Raw genomic sequence first — 15,483 nt, forward strand, 5'->3', positions numbered from 1 at the left:
CCCTTTCACTAGCTTGGCGCTGCCATCTGTAAACCATACTCCCTCAGGTTGTAATGGGTTAAATGGAGCTGCATCCTTAATAGGAGACTGCTGTGGGGGCAGGCGGTACTCTTCAGGCATTCCCACCTTCTCACTACTGGTCTATCCAGCTATGTAGACTCTCTTCTCAAACCCTTCGCAACCAACACCCCCAGCTATCTCCGAGATACTACTGACTTCCTAAGGAAACTACAAAACATCGATAACTTCCCCAATAACACCATCCTTGCCACCATGGATGTAGAAGCTCTATACACCAATATCCCAAATGAAGACGGATTACAAGCAATTAGAAACACTATCCCAGAGGACACCACTGCCAACCTGATAGCAGACCTATGTAACTTTGTTCTCACCCACAATTATTTCCAGTTTGAGAACAACTTATACCTCCAGATCAGCAGCACAGCCATGGGTACACGCATGGCCCCACAATATGCTAACATCTTTATGGCTGACCTAGAACAACGTTTCCTCAACTCCCGTCCCCTCTCACCCCTTCTCTACTTACGCTACATCGATGACATTTTTATGATCTGGACGCATGGCCAAGAAACACTGGAGATATTCCACAGAGATTTTAACAACCTACACCCCACCATCAACCTTAGCCTGGACCATTCTACACGAGAGGTCCACTTCCTGGACACCACAGTACAAATCAACAATGGAAAATTAGACACCACTCTCTACAGAAAACCCACTGACTCATACAGTTACCTACATGCTTCCAGCTCCCATCCAGAACACACCATACGATCCATCATCTATAGCCAAGCCCTTCGATACAACCGCATCTGCTCTAATCCCACTGACAGAGACCAGAAACTTCAGGATCTCTACCAAGCATTTATAAATCTCAACTACCCACCCGGAGAAATAAAAAAGCAAATTGAAAGAGCCAGACGAATACCTAGAAACCATCTACTTCAAGACAGACCCAAGAAAACCAACAATAGAACTCCACTTATCACCTACAACCCCCAACTTAAACCTCTCCAACACATTATCAATAAACTACAGCCTATACTGGAACAGGATACCATACTCCAAGAGGCTCTGGGAGACAGACCCATAGTCTCCTATAGACAACCACCTAACCTCAAGATGATTCTTACCAACAACCACAGGACATACCACATTAATACCAAACCTGGTACCTTCCCTTGCAACAAACCCCGTTGCCAGCTTTGTCCACATATTCACTCTGCTGATACCATTATTGGACCTAACCAAGTGAGTTATAAGATCAAGAATACATATTCCTGCGCCTCCAGAAATATCATCTATACGGTCATGTGCCGAAAGTGTCCGTCTGCTATGTACATTGGACAAACATCTCAGACACTTCGCCAAAGGATTAATGCCCACAAAACAGATATCAGACAAGATCCCAAAGAAAAAACTATTTCTGGCCATTTCAACCAGAAAGGACACTCTCTAAATGACTTAACCACCTGCATTCTGCTACAAAGACCTTTTACATCTGCACTTGAAAGGGAATCCTCTGAACTGTCATTCATGTTAAAATTTGACACTCTCCGGGGGGGCGGATTGAACAAAGACCCCAACTATCTTACCCATTACCAGGATAGCTTCCCCAATTATCACCTCTAATACCATTAGCTCACAGACATCTAACTTTCCCCACCTCTAATATCATTAACTCTCAGACACTTACCTTCCTCCCCCCCCCCCCCCCCCCCCGCATCCCCCTCCTGTTCTGAAATGTGATTTGTCCTTTTCATATTTGTTCATTTTTTTTAATTGTATCCTTTGGTATATATGGTTGTGACTACTTTCTTCCACTATTTGATCTGAGGAAGTGGGTCTGGCCCACGAAAGCTCATCATCTAATAAACCATCTTGTTAGTCTTTAAAGTGCTACATAGTCCTTCATTTTGCTTCACCTTCCATAGGGATTCTTTAATCATGGTGGGGTTTTGTGCAGTGTCTGCCCCACCCACCCTGTGGTGTAAATAGAGTGCCCATCTCTGGACAGTCATTTTCTGGGCTACTCCCTGTGGCAGCTCCTTTCCCTCCAGTATGGGCCAGCATATCTGAACCTCCTGCTCCAAGGTTTTCAAAGATCATGCTGTTTTTCTGCTCTGTGTGCCCTGCATGCTTTCAAGCAGACAAAGATGGATGTTAAAATGGGGGTTCACGTCTGGCTACACCTTCCTCCCCAATGCTGCCCTGCTGCCCGCTTTCCAACCTGGGGAGGCCAATTTCCACCATCAGCCCTCTGTCATGTTCTATCCTTCTGCCTCCAGGCCCTGCAGAGACTCCTCTATAGTGCAGGTAGTCCAGTGTGGAGCCTTTTGGCTCAAACTTTCCTCCGCCATCTCTGAGGGCTCCAATATGACCGGCAGCTCTTTTTCCTCCACCCGAGGAGTCTTTCACGAGACCTCTCAGAGCTGCCGGAATTCTACCAGGACCTCCTCCAGACCTGGAAGCTGTTCTCGGCGACCAGGTCCGTTGTGGCCACCAAGAGAGCAGACCTCCTCGCGGAGCCCCTGCTCCACAATCCAGCCTTGTGCGTGCAGGTGGTGGAGTCTTCCTCAGTGCACCAGAGGCTGATCCTGGCAGAAACCACCATGGTCAGAGACCTCCTGGACTACGACAGGGGGGACTGGGTGGATCCCAGAGCGCTCGCTCAGTGCACGGGGCTCTCCACCCCCCGAACCCCCCTGCGCCTACTCCAGGAGGTGAAGGTGGCTTTGTCGCAGCCTGCTCTCGATTTCCTTCAGCAGTCCCTGCAAGAAGGTCCTGCAAATCCTCTGTCCCTTGTTATGGGGCCCCTGTTCGGCAGGCCCCCCTGGCCTCCCCATCCCTGGACCCCCCAGCCAGCTGCAGAATCTGTAGCCAGTCTGCTTTCGAACTGGGCCTAGGGAACACCTGTATATGCTCGTGCTACATACAATACATTTCCTCACCCTCGTGCTCCGCCCCGATACCAAGTGGTGGGACTATCTCAGACCAGTTGAGGGTGGGGAACCCCGATGGGCCAGCGTGTATTCCGCCTTGTCAAGGCTGTTCCCTACTCTGCCACGATGAATGCAGAAGTGGGGGCCTGCAAAAGCACCCGAAAAGCTGATCTCTACAGGCTTTGGTACAAAAAATGATAAAGAAACCGCTTCCACCACCCTAGTATTCCAAGGAAACCAGGGAAGAGTTCACTTGGGAAACCTCCTCCCTAAAACCTCAGGGGTACCTCAAGCGCTTTCCCCCAAAGAGCTTGAAAAAGAAAAGAGGAAAAACAAGCTGCAGTCTGTGGTAGCTGCCCCCTAGTCAGAGGCAGGCAGGTATCCACAGACAGATTTTCCAGGACACAGAAATGAGCCAATACCAGGTTAATTAATAAAAAAAACCCTTTTATTATCAAAACAATACCATAGTTGTCAGCATAGTGACTAGATGGAAAAGAGCCACCAATTAATCTAGATACTCAGGGGAATCCCCTGGGCTCAGGACTTAGTTACAAAAGAGAAGTAAACACACTTTTAACAGCACAGAGAGGTAGCCGTGTTAGTCTGATCTTGCTAAAACAAAAGGAAAAACTATGTAGCACTTTAAAGACTAACAAGATGGGTTAATAGGTGATGAGCTTTCGTGGGCCAGACCCACTTCCTCAGATCATATTCTGGAAGAGAATTGGCATGACCATATATACCAAAGGAATACAATGAAAAAAGTGAACACATTATTAAACTGACAAATCAGATTTATTACAGAAGGTGGGGTGAGGGAGAGGGAGGGAGGGAGGGAGGGAATAGCTATTTATGAGTCAATGAATGGCTAATCAGGAGTGATAAGTAGGGAAGCTATCTTTGTAATGGGTATTCCTTTGGTATATATGGTCATGCTAATTCTCTTCCAGAATATGAGCTGAGGAAGTGGGTCTGGCCCACAAAAGCTCATCACCTATTAAATCATCTTGTTAGTCTTTAAAGTGCTACACAGTTTTTCCTTTTGTTTTAACAGCACAGACGTCATTTCCACATTCCCAAACCAGGAAAACATCAAAGCCTGATGGGTTAACTAACTTTACTCTACTTACATATTGTGAAAAGACTTTTCTTGGAGAGAGAGAGATGGCCTCCCATCTCTCTGTTCATAGAATCATAGAATAATAGGACTGGAAGGGACCTCGAGAGGTCATTGAGTCCAGCCCCCCGCCCTCAAGGCAGGACCAAGCTCCGTCTACACCATCCCTGACAGATGTCTATCTAACCTGTTCTTAAATATCTCCAGAGAGGGAGATTCCACCACCTCCCTTGGCAATTTATTCCAATATTTGACCACCCTGACAGTTAGGAATTTTTTCCTAATGTCCAATCTAAACCTCCCCTGCTGCACTTTAAGCCCATTACTCCTTGTCCTGTCCTCAGAAACCAAGAGGAACAAATTTTCTTCTTCCTCCTTGTGACACCCTTTTAGATATTTGAAAACCGCTATCATGTCCCCCCTTAATCTTCTTTTTTCTAAACTAAACAAGCCCAGTTCATGAAGCCTGGCTTCATAGGTCATGTTCACTAGACCTTTAATCATTCTTGTCGCTCTTCTCTGTACCCTTTCCAATTTCTCCACATCTTTCTTGAAATGTGGTGCCCAGAACTGGACACAGTACTCCAGCTGAGGCCTAACTAGTGCAGAGTAGAGCGGCAGAATGACTTCACGAGTTTTGCTTACAACACACCTGTTGATACAACTGTCACATTACCGAATTGGAGGGAAGCAGCCAGATCATGGCTGCACCCATAGGTGGGGGTGCTGGCCCCCAACAATGGTATAAAAGGGAGCCATGTGGGGTGCTGAATAGAAGCTTATTATCTGATAAGCCTATGTAAGCTATTTATGTGGTTGTATAATGTCTGTGTGTGTAGTTAGGAATCTGTAGTCTGTGTGGATACTGAATACTTCTCTGCATGTGGCTGAGCATTGGGCAGAGCCCGGGCCTGTGGACATGCTAATTAGCGAGGCCCTGTGGGACAATGGCACTCAATGGGCTAACGACACACCTAAAGCATGAGGGCGGACACCTAAGAGCTGCAGCAGAGAGAGGGTGAGGACCAGGTGACCTGCTGCATACCAGAAGAGGCCAGGAAGGGGGTATAAAGAGGCCATGTGGTCGATGCCATTTTGTTCTCAGCTCAGCACTTCATCCCAGAGGCAGCATTGCAGGGATCGAAGAGCCCGGAAGACCTGTGAACCCATCCTGATCTTCGGATGTGCAATAAGAACTTTTAAACTAGCAGCTGCAACACCTCTGCTAGAGCCTACCCCTTCCTGCTTCTCCATGTAGGAACGAATGATACGGCCAAGAATGACCTTGAGCGGGTTGCTGCGGATTATGTAGCGCTGGGAAGAAGGATCCAAGACTTTGGAGCGCAAGTGGTGTTCTCGTCCATCCTCCCTGTTGAAGGGAAAGGACTGGGCAGGGATCGTCGAATTGAGGATGTAAATGCGTGGTTGCACAGGTGGTGTCACAGAGAGGGCTTTGGTTTCTTCGACCATGGGACTCTGTTCCGGGCACAAGGATTGTTAGGAAGAGATGGGATCCACCTAACCAAGAGAGGAAGGAGCATCTTCGCGGGCAGGCTTGCAAACCTAGTGAGGAGGGCTTTAAACTAGGTTCGTCGGGGGACGGTGACCAAAACCCTGAGGGGAATGGGAAAGTCAGATACCGGGAAGAAATGCATAGAGCAAGGAGCGAGAAAGGAGGACCCCAGTTACCTGAAGTGTTTGTACACTAATGCGAGAAGCCTGGGCAACAAGCAGGAAGAACTGGAGGCCCTGGCCCAGACCAAGAAATATGATTTAATTGGGATAACAGAGACTTGGTGGGATGACTCGCATGACTGGAGCGCTGTCATGGAAGGGTATAGATTGTTCAGGAAGAATAGGCAGGGGAGAAAAGGAGGAGGAGTTGCACTATATGTAAGAGAGCACTATGATTGCTCTGAACTCCAGTATAAAGAGGGAGAAAAACTTGTTGAAAGTCTATGGGTCAGGTTTAAAGGAGCAAACAGCAGTGATGTTGTGGTTGGTGTCTGCTACAGGCCACCGAACCAGGTGGATGAGGTAGATGAGGCTTTCTTCGGACAACTGAGCGAAGCTTCCAGATCGCAGGCCCTGGTTCTCATGGGGGACTTTAATCACCCTGACATCTGTTGGGAAACCAATACGGCAGTACACAGGCAATCCTGGAAGTTTTTGGAGAATGTTGGGGATAACTTCTTGGTACAAGTGCTGAAGGATCCGACCAGGGGCCGTGCACAGCTTGACCTTCTCCTCACAAACAGGGAGGAACTAATAGGGGACGTAGAGGTGGGTGACAACCTGGGAAGCAGTGATCATGAGATGGTAGATTTCAGGATCCTGACCAAAGGAAGGAAAGAGAGTAGTAAAATACACACCTTGGACTTCAAAAAAGCAGATTTTGACTCCCTCAGAGATCTGATGGAAAGAATCCCCTGGGATGTTAACATGAAGGGGAAAGGAGTCCAGGACAGCTGGCAGTATTTTAAAGAAGCCTTATTGAAGGCACAGAAAGAAACCATCCCAACGCGTAGCAAGAGAGGCAAACCTGGTAGGAGACCGGACTGGCTTACAGGGGAAATCCTTGGTGAACTTAAGCACAAAAAGGAAGCTTACAGAAAGTGGAAACTTGGACAAATGACTAGGGAGGAGTTTAAATGTATAGTTCGAGAATGCCGGGGGGTTATCAAGAAGGCGAAAGCGCAAATGGAGTTGCGACTGGCTAAGGATGTAAAGGATAACAAGAAAGGTTTCTACAGGCATGTCAACAAGAAGAAGGTGATCAGAGAGGGTGTGCAGTCCCTAATGGATGAAGGAGGTAACCTAGTGACAGAGGATGTGGGGAAAGCTGAAGTACTCAATGCTTTCTTTGCCTCTGTATTCACGGACAATGTCGGCTCCTGGACTTCTGTGCTAAGCGACGCAAGATGGGAAGAAGATGGACAGCCCTTGGTGGGTAAAGAACAGGTTAGGAACTATTTAGAAAAACTAAACGTACACAAATCCATGGGTCCAGACTTAATGCATCCGAGGGTACTGAGGGAGTTGGCAAATGTCATTGAGGAGCCTTTGGCCATTATCTTTGAAAAGTCGTGGAGATCGGGCGAAATCCCGGATGATTGGAAAAAGGCAAATGTAGTGCCCATCTTCAAAAAAGGGAAGAAGGACGATCCAGGGAACTATAGGCCGGTCAGTCTTACCTCGGTTCCTGGAAAAATCATGGAAGGGATCCTAAAGGAATCCATTTTGAGACACTTGAATGAGAGGAAAGTGATCAGGAATAGTCAACATGGATTCACAAAGGGCAAGTCGTGCTTGACCAATCTGATTAGCTTCTATGATGAGGTAACTGGCTCAGTGGACATGGGAAAGTCAGTGGATGTTATATACCTTGACTTTAGCAAGGCTTTTGATACGGTCTCCCACAATATTCTTGCCAGCAAGTTAAGGGAATGCGGATTGGATAAATGGACGGTAAGATGGATAGAAAGATGGCTAGAAGGCCGGGCCCAGCGGGTAGTGATCAATGGCTCGATGTCAGGATGGCGGTCGGTTTCTAGTGGAGTGCCCCAAGGTTCGGTTCTAGGACCGGTTTTGTTCAATATCTTTATTAATGACCTGGATGAGGGGATAGATTGCACCCTCAGCAAGTTTGCAGATGACACTAAGCTAGGGGGAGAGGTAGATACGCTTAAGGGCAGAGATAGGGTCCAGAGTGACTTAGACAAATTGGAGGATTGGGCCACTAGAAATCTCATGAGATTCAACAAAGACAAGTGTAGAGTCCTGCACTTGGGACGGAAGAATCCCAAGCATAGTTACAGGCTGGGGACCAACCAGTTAAGTAGTAGTTCTGCAGAAAAGGACCTGGGGGTTACAGTGGATGAGAAGCTGGATATGAGTCAACAGTGTGTCCTTGTAGCCAAGAAGGCTAATGGCATATTAGGATGCATTAAGAGGAGCATTGCCAGCAGATCCAGAGATGTCATTATTCCCCTTTATTCGGCTTTGGTGAGGCCACATCTGGAGTACTGTGTCCAGTTCTGGGCCCCCCACTACAAAAAGGATGCGGACGCATTGGAGAGGGTCCAGTGGAGGGCAACCAAAATGATTAGGGGTCTGGAGCATATGACCTACGAGGAGAGGCTGAGGGACTTGGGTCTGTTTAGTCTGCAGAAGCGAAGAGTGAGGGGGGACTTGATAGCAGCCTTCAACTTCCTGAAGGGAGGTTCCAAAGAGGATGGAGAGAGGCTGTTCTCAGTAGTAACAGATGGCAGAACAAGGAGCAATGGTCTCAAGTTGTGGTGGGAGAGGTCCAGATTGGATATTAGGAAAAACTATTTTACTAGGAGGGTAGTGAAGCATTGGAATGGGTTACCTAGGGAAGTAGTGGAGTCTCCATCCCTAGAGGTGTTTAAGTCTCGGCTTGACAAAGCCCTGGCCGGGTTGATTTAGATGGGATTGGTCCTGCCTAGAGCGGAGGGCTGGACTTGACGACCTTCTGAGGTCTCTTCCAGTTCTATGATTCTATGATAAGGGGATGGTTGGATGAAATAACATGATCTTGGTAACTAATTGACCATTCATTATAGGGAACTTTCTGGGTGTCTGGCTGGTGAGTCTTGCCCACATGCTCAGGGTTTAGCTGATCGCCATATTTGGGGTCAGGAAGGAATTTTCCTCCAGGGTAGATTGGCAGAGGCCCTGGAGGTTTTTCGCCTTCCTCTGTAGCATTGGGCACAGATCACAGCTGAAGGACTCTCTGTATGTTGGGGCCTTCAAAGTATTTGAAGGCTTCAATATCTGAGACATAGGTGAGAGGATTATTCTAAGAGGGGTGGGTGAGATTCTGTGGCCTGCACTGTGCAGGGGGTCAGACTAGATGATCATAATGGTCCCTTCTGACCTTAAAGTATATGAGTCTATGAGTCTATGAGCCTGCATCGAGAACTGGGAGATTCGGTGCATGTAACGTACTGTACTTTAATAACCTTACTCTCATGCTTTTCTTTCTTGTAATAATAAACCTTTAGATATAGATTCTAAAGGATTGGCCCAGCGTGATTTGTGGGTAAGGTCCAGAGGGTAAATTGACCAGGGATCTGTGGCTGGTTTCTTGGAACCGGACAGAACTTGTTCGGGGTAGGTGGGATTGGGTGCTAGGACCCCCCACCCGTGTATAGGCCCGGGGCCATCTGGGGCACGGATATTGCTGGGGTGTCGGAGGGGTTTTGCTCGTGAGGCTTCAGGCAGGCAGCTGAAGCGCTCTGTGGGACTGGTTTGTGGCCTATTTGGAGAGGTCACCAGTCAGGGGGGCTGTAAGGAGCCCCGGATTTGAGCAATTCGTCCTGAGCGGACGCCCTCAGCTGTGCCCAGACACGGCCCGGTCCGTCACAACAACCTAGAATCATATTTGCTTTTTTTTGCAACAGCATCACACTGTTGACTCATATTCAACTTGTGGTCCACTATGACCCCTAGATCCCTTTCCGCCATGCTCCTTCCTAGACAGTCGCTTCCCATCTTGTATGTATGGAACTGATTGTTCCTTCCTAAGTGGAGCACTTTGCATTTCTCTTTATTAAACCTCATCCTGTTTACCTCTGACCATTTCTCTAACTTGCTAAGGTCATTTTGAATTATGTCCCTGTGACAGACTGGGCCGTGTCTGGGCACAGCTAAGGGCGTCCGCTCAGGGCGAATTGCTCAAATCCGGGGTTCCTTACAGCCCCCGACTGGCGACCTCTCCACACAGGCCACAAACCAGTCTCACAGAGCGCTTCAGCTGCCTGCCTGAAGCCTCCCGAGCAAAACCCCTCCGACACCCCAGCAATATCCGTGCCCCAGATGGCCCCGGGCCTATACACGGGTGGGGGGGTCCTAGCACCCAATCCCACCTACCCCGAAGAAGTTCTGTCCGGTTCCAAGAAACCAGCCACAGATCCCTGGACAATTTACCCTCTGGATCTTACCCACAAATCACGCTGGGCCAATCCTTTAGAATCTATATCTAAAGGTTTATTATTACAAGAAAGAAAAGCCTGAGAGTAAGGTTATTAAAGTACAGTACGTTACATGCACCGAATCTCCCAGTCCTCGATGCAGGCTCTAGCAGAGATGTTGCAGCTGCTGGTTAAAAGTCCTTATTGCACATCCTACGATCAGGATGGGTTCACAGGTCTTCCGGGCTCTTCAATCCCTGCAGTGCTGCCTCTGGGATGAAGTGCTGAGCTGAGAACAAAATGGCATCGACCACATGGCCTCTTTATACTCCTTCCTGGCCTCCTCTTGTATGCAGCAAGTCACCTGGTCAGAGGCCAATCTCTATATTTCCTGCTGGCTGCCCTCAGGTGACAAATCCCATTCTTTGGGTGTGTCCATAGCCTATTGAGAGCCATTGTTCCACAGGGCTTTGCTACTCAGCCTGTCCATAGCCATGCTTAACCACATTCACAGAAATATTCAGCTTCCACACAGATTACAGATTCCTACCTACACACACAGACATTATACACTCACATAAATAGCGTACATAAGATCAACAAACAATCTCCCATTCAATACCCCACATGGCTCCCCCCACACCAATTTCTGGGGCCAACACCCCCACCTAGGGGTGCAGCAGCGATCTGGCTGCTTCCCTCCAATTCAGCAACGTGACACCCCCAACGCAAAATTGATGCAGGAAGTGATGCCAGTAACATCACTGAGGGCATCACAGGCCTCCCCCAACAAAATGGTGGCGTGCCTCAGTTTCCCTTCTTACATAGGACCTTCTGGCTGGAACCCTTTTTGTCCTGTAAGAAGTTCCAAGACCAGTTACAAGTGTTAACCACGAAATAGCAACATCACAATGTCCCCTTACATACCGTCTGTCGTTTGGTACATCTCCAGACAGATTACATGGTATTTTCATAAGCTCATGCACACTGTATACCGTTACAATTCTCTGCAACAATAATACATTGGTTACAAGAATTAACATCAGTAACAAAAACAATCCTATATCAGGTGTATATTGACATTCCCCATCATGCCCCTTCTCTGGCCCCACACCATTGCAGTTTTTTCCCTTCAGGTTCAACCTGCAAATCTTCTTTGTCAAAGCAAGTCCTGACCCTCCCCCTTGTCCTCTGGGCTCCAGGCCTGAAACCTCTGGCCAGACCAAGACAAAGGGCTGGCTGGGCGTGACTCCCTGGCTCACAATGGCCCTGGAATTCTCCCCCTTCCCCCACTCAGTGGGGTAACAGCAGTAAGCTGTAGACTCCCAAGTCTCTCCTCTGTCCCTCTCTAACCTCTGTTTCCACATGGAACCAGATATCAACCTCCCTGATTGAGTATGAGTGTCCACCGTGTCCAGAGATGGGAGCATAACTGCCATCTCCTGCATCCTAGGGAGAGTGACCACACAGCTGTTCTGCTCTGCATACTTGGCTACCCAGCCCTTCTCCTGAATCTGAGACACTAAGTTCCCACTCTCCTCCTTCACCTGGGAACAATCCTGTCCCACACACACTGACTTCCCAGCAAGCTGGTCACACACAGTCACTGGGTTAGCAGCCTGCTCCAGTTCTCTGGATGTTCTTGCCTCCTCTGGAACAACCCTCAGTCCCTCTGAGACCTCTCCACCACCATCCACACTGGGTTTCCCTAAACCCAAGTCATTGGAGTCACTGCTGACAGACAAATTCTGTCTGTCAGGCACCAAAACAAGTGCCTCACACAAGAAGCTGCTGCCGTTTACAGGCAGAGCTTTCTCCTGAATGCCTTCTCCCAGCAAGGCCCTGTCACCTCCCTCAGTCACAGCAAACTGCTTGCTACAAGCACTGCCAGGACTCTCCTCCCTATGAGCTTCCTTAGGCAGCAGTTCACCCTTCCCTGGCTCTGCAGCAGCCTTGCCCTGCTGAGCCACAACCAACTCCTCCTGCAATTCCCTTACTCCCTGAGTCATCTCTGGCCCCTCAGGTGGATTCACTGATAATCCCCTCTCAGGCACATAGACAGACTCACAAGAGACAGGGTCAGAGGCATCTTCACTCCCTGTGCAGCTCTCTAGATGGCTGTAAACGTCCACACCATCATTAGGCACCAGAGTTAACACACCCTCATTCTCTCCTTGTGCCCAGGCTAAGGGGTCTCCCTGCTCCCACTGAGCAGCTCCCCCCTCTGCCAGCAACACAGCAGCATCAGGCACAATATCAGGGTCACCACTGTCTGGTCTCTGGGGTTCTGGTAAAACACTGACTGTCTCTACCTGAGTCACCTCATCCCTCTCCCCAGCAGACACAAACCTTGGGCCACCCCCTTCCTGGGCCTTAGCCATATCCAGACCCAACTCTGGGACAACCACACTGCTCTCAGCCTTCACAGGCTGTGGGGCACCTTCCTCAGACACAGGAAGAAACTCTTCCCCACACACAGCCAGACAACCAGAGACAGCTTCTCCCTTGTCCCAACACCCCTGGCTAATCTCAGTCATACAGCTAGCCACTGGGACAGCTTCCTTTACTGCCCCACTGCTACTTCCACCAGCCAAATTGCCAGCTTGCACACACTGTGCTTCTTCACACAAATCACTTTCAGCTTGTGCAGGTTCAATTCCACAAACCTCACCAGCCACCAGCTCCTCAACTAAAACTTCACTCTGGCCAGCCACTCCAGGCTGCCCCAGAGAAACATTTCCCTGATTTCTGGGCTCTTCTTGCCCTGGTTCTGATTCCAGCCTCACCTCTGAGGCATCAGACGGGCCCTCACCCACAGGCTCACATATAGAGACACTTTCCCCTTGGTTACAGGGAGACTGACCAGCTCCCATGAAACCAGCCACAGCTCCAGGAAACTTTTCATACCCACATGCACCCCCTTCCCAAACCTCCCTGTTAGCTACAGGTAACACAAAAGGTTTGCATTCATACATGCTTTGGGGTTGGGTCATCACATCAGCTGGGTAAAATACGTCTGCCATATCATAAGCATACCCCATACCCACAGAGTTATACATTGAACCTTCAGGAGGATACAGTCTCTCTTGTTCTTTTAGTCTCTTAAGCTGGAGGTCAAGTCTAGCATTTTCCTCCTTGGCTAGGGCCATCTTCTTTGCATGCTCTGCCTCTTCCCTCCTCTGTCTCTCAGCATATTCTGCCTTTTTCTCCTCAAGTTCCCGATCCATCTCCTTCTGTCTCTTAGCAATTTCTTCATCTGCCTTCCGCCTTCTTTCAGCAGCCTCCTTGGCTTGCTTCTGCTCCTTTTCATCCACATCTCTGGTTAGTAACAACACTACCAGATCTAGTTTAGAGGCCCTTTTCCTAAAGGCAATGCCTCTCCCCAAGCACAAATCCTTCAGAGCACTTTTGCTCAGACTCTCATATAGTTCCAGGATCATCGCAGCGGCTCTTTAATCAACCAAACTCTCAACACCAAAAATCAAATTTAGACAGCGTGGGGTCCTGATCCCAAAGCTCAATTGACCAAGATCTGTGGATCCTGCCGACTACGCCACTGTGACAGACCGGGCCATGTCTGGGCACAGCTAAGGGCGTCCGCTCAGGGCGAATTGCTCAAATCCGGGGTTCCTTACAGCCCCCGACTGGCGACCTCTCCACACAGGCCACAAACCAGTCTCACAGAGCGCTTCAGCTGCCTGCCTGAAGCCTCCCGAGCAAAACCCCTCCGACACCCCAGCAATATCCGTGCCCCAGATGGCCCCGGGCCTATACACGGGTGGGGGGGTCCTAGCACCCAATCCCACCTACCCCGAAGAAGTTCTGTCCGGTTCCAAGAAACCAGCCACAGATCCCTGGACAATTTACCCTCTGGATCTTACCCACAAATCACGCTGGGCCAATCCTTTAGAATCTATATCTAAAGGTTTATTATTACAAGAAAGAAAAGCCTGAGAGTAAGGTTATTAAAGTACAGTACGTTACATGCACCGAATCTCCCAGTCCTCGATGCAGGCTCTAGCAGAGATGTTGCAGCTGCTGGTTAAAAGTCCTTATTGCACATCCTACGATCAGGATGGGTTCACAGGTCTTCCGGGCTCTTCAATCCCTGCAGTGCTGCCTCTGGGATGAAGTGCTGAGCTGAGAACAAAATGGCATCGACCACATGGCCTCTTTATACTCCTTCCTGGCCTCCTCTTGTATGCAGCAAGTCACCTGGTCAGAGGCCAATCTCTATATTTCCTGCTGGCTGCCCTCAGGTGACAAATCCCATTCTTTGGGTGTGTCCATAGCCTATTGAGAGCCATTGTTCCACAGGGCTTTGCTACTCAGCCTGTCCATAGCCATGCTTAACCACATTCACAGAAATATTCAGCTTCCACACAGATTACAGATTCCTACCTACACACACAGACATTATACACTCACATAAATAGCGCACATAAGATCAACAAACAATAATCTCCCATTCAATACCCCACATGGCTCCCCCCACACCAATTTCTGGGGCCAACACCCCCACCTAGGGGTGCAGCAGCGATCTGGCTGCTTCCCTCCAATTCAGCAACGTGACAGTCCCTATCCTCCAAAGAAGTTGCAACCCCACCCAGTTTGGTATCATCTGCAAACTTAATAAGCGTACTCTCTATCCCAATATCTACATCATTGATGAAGATATTGAACAGTACGGGTCCCAAAACAGACCCTTGCGGAACTCCACTTGTTATCCCTTTCCAGCAGGATTTAGCACCGTTAACAACAACTCTCTGACTACGGTTATCCAGCCAATTATGCACCCACCTTATCGTGGCCCTATCTAAGTTATATTTGCCTAGTTTATCAATAAGAATATCATGCGAGACCGTATCAAATGCCTTACTAAAGTCTAGGTATATGACATCCACCGCTTCTCCCTTATCCACAAGGCTCGTTATCCTATCAAAGAAAGCTATCAGATTAGTTTGGCATGACTTGTTCTTCACAAACCCATGCTGGCTATTCCCTATCACTTTATTACCTTCCAAGTGTTTGCATATGATTTCCTTAATTACCTGCTCCATTATCTTCCCTGGGACAGACGTTAAACTGACCGGTCTGTAGTTTCCTGGGTTGTTCTTATTCCCCTTTTTATAGATGGGCACAATATTTGCCCTTTTCCAGTCTTCTGGAATCTCCCCTGTCTGCCATGATTTTTCAGAGATCATAGCTAAAGGCTCAGAAACCTCCTCTATCAGCTCCTTGAGTATCCTGGGATGCATTTCATCAGGACCTGGTGACTTGCTGACATCTAACTTTCCTAAGTGATTTTTAACTTGTTCTTTGTGTATCCTGTCTTCTAAACTTATCCTCTCTCTGCTTGTATTCACTACGTTAGGCACACCTCCAGACTTCTCGGTGAAGACCGAAACAAAGAAGTCATTGAGCATCTCTGCCATTTCCAAGTTTCCTGTTACTGCTTCTC

At 48.6% G+C, this 15,483-nt stretch overlaps 1 protein-coding gene across 1 annotated transcript in view; it reads left to right on the plus strand.

Annotated features, from left to right (window-relative positions):
• The window catches only part of LOC142825134 (uncharacterized), a 212,115-nt gene that overhangs the window by 122,120 nt on the left and 74,512 nt on the right, over positions 1 to 15,483 (plus strand). The window lies entirely within an intron of this gene.

Source organism: Pelodiscus sinensis, unplaced genomic scaffold, assembly GCF_049634645.1.
Source record: "Pelodiscus sinensis isolate JC-2024 unplaced genomic scaffold, ASM4963464v1 ctg36, whole genome shotgun sequence".
NCBI lineage: Eukaryota > Metazoa > Chordata > Testudines > Trionychidae > Pelodiscus > Pelodiscus sinensis.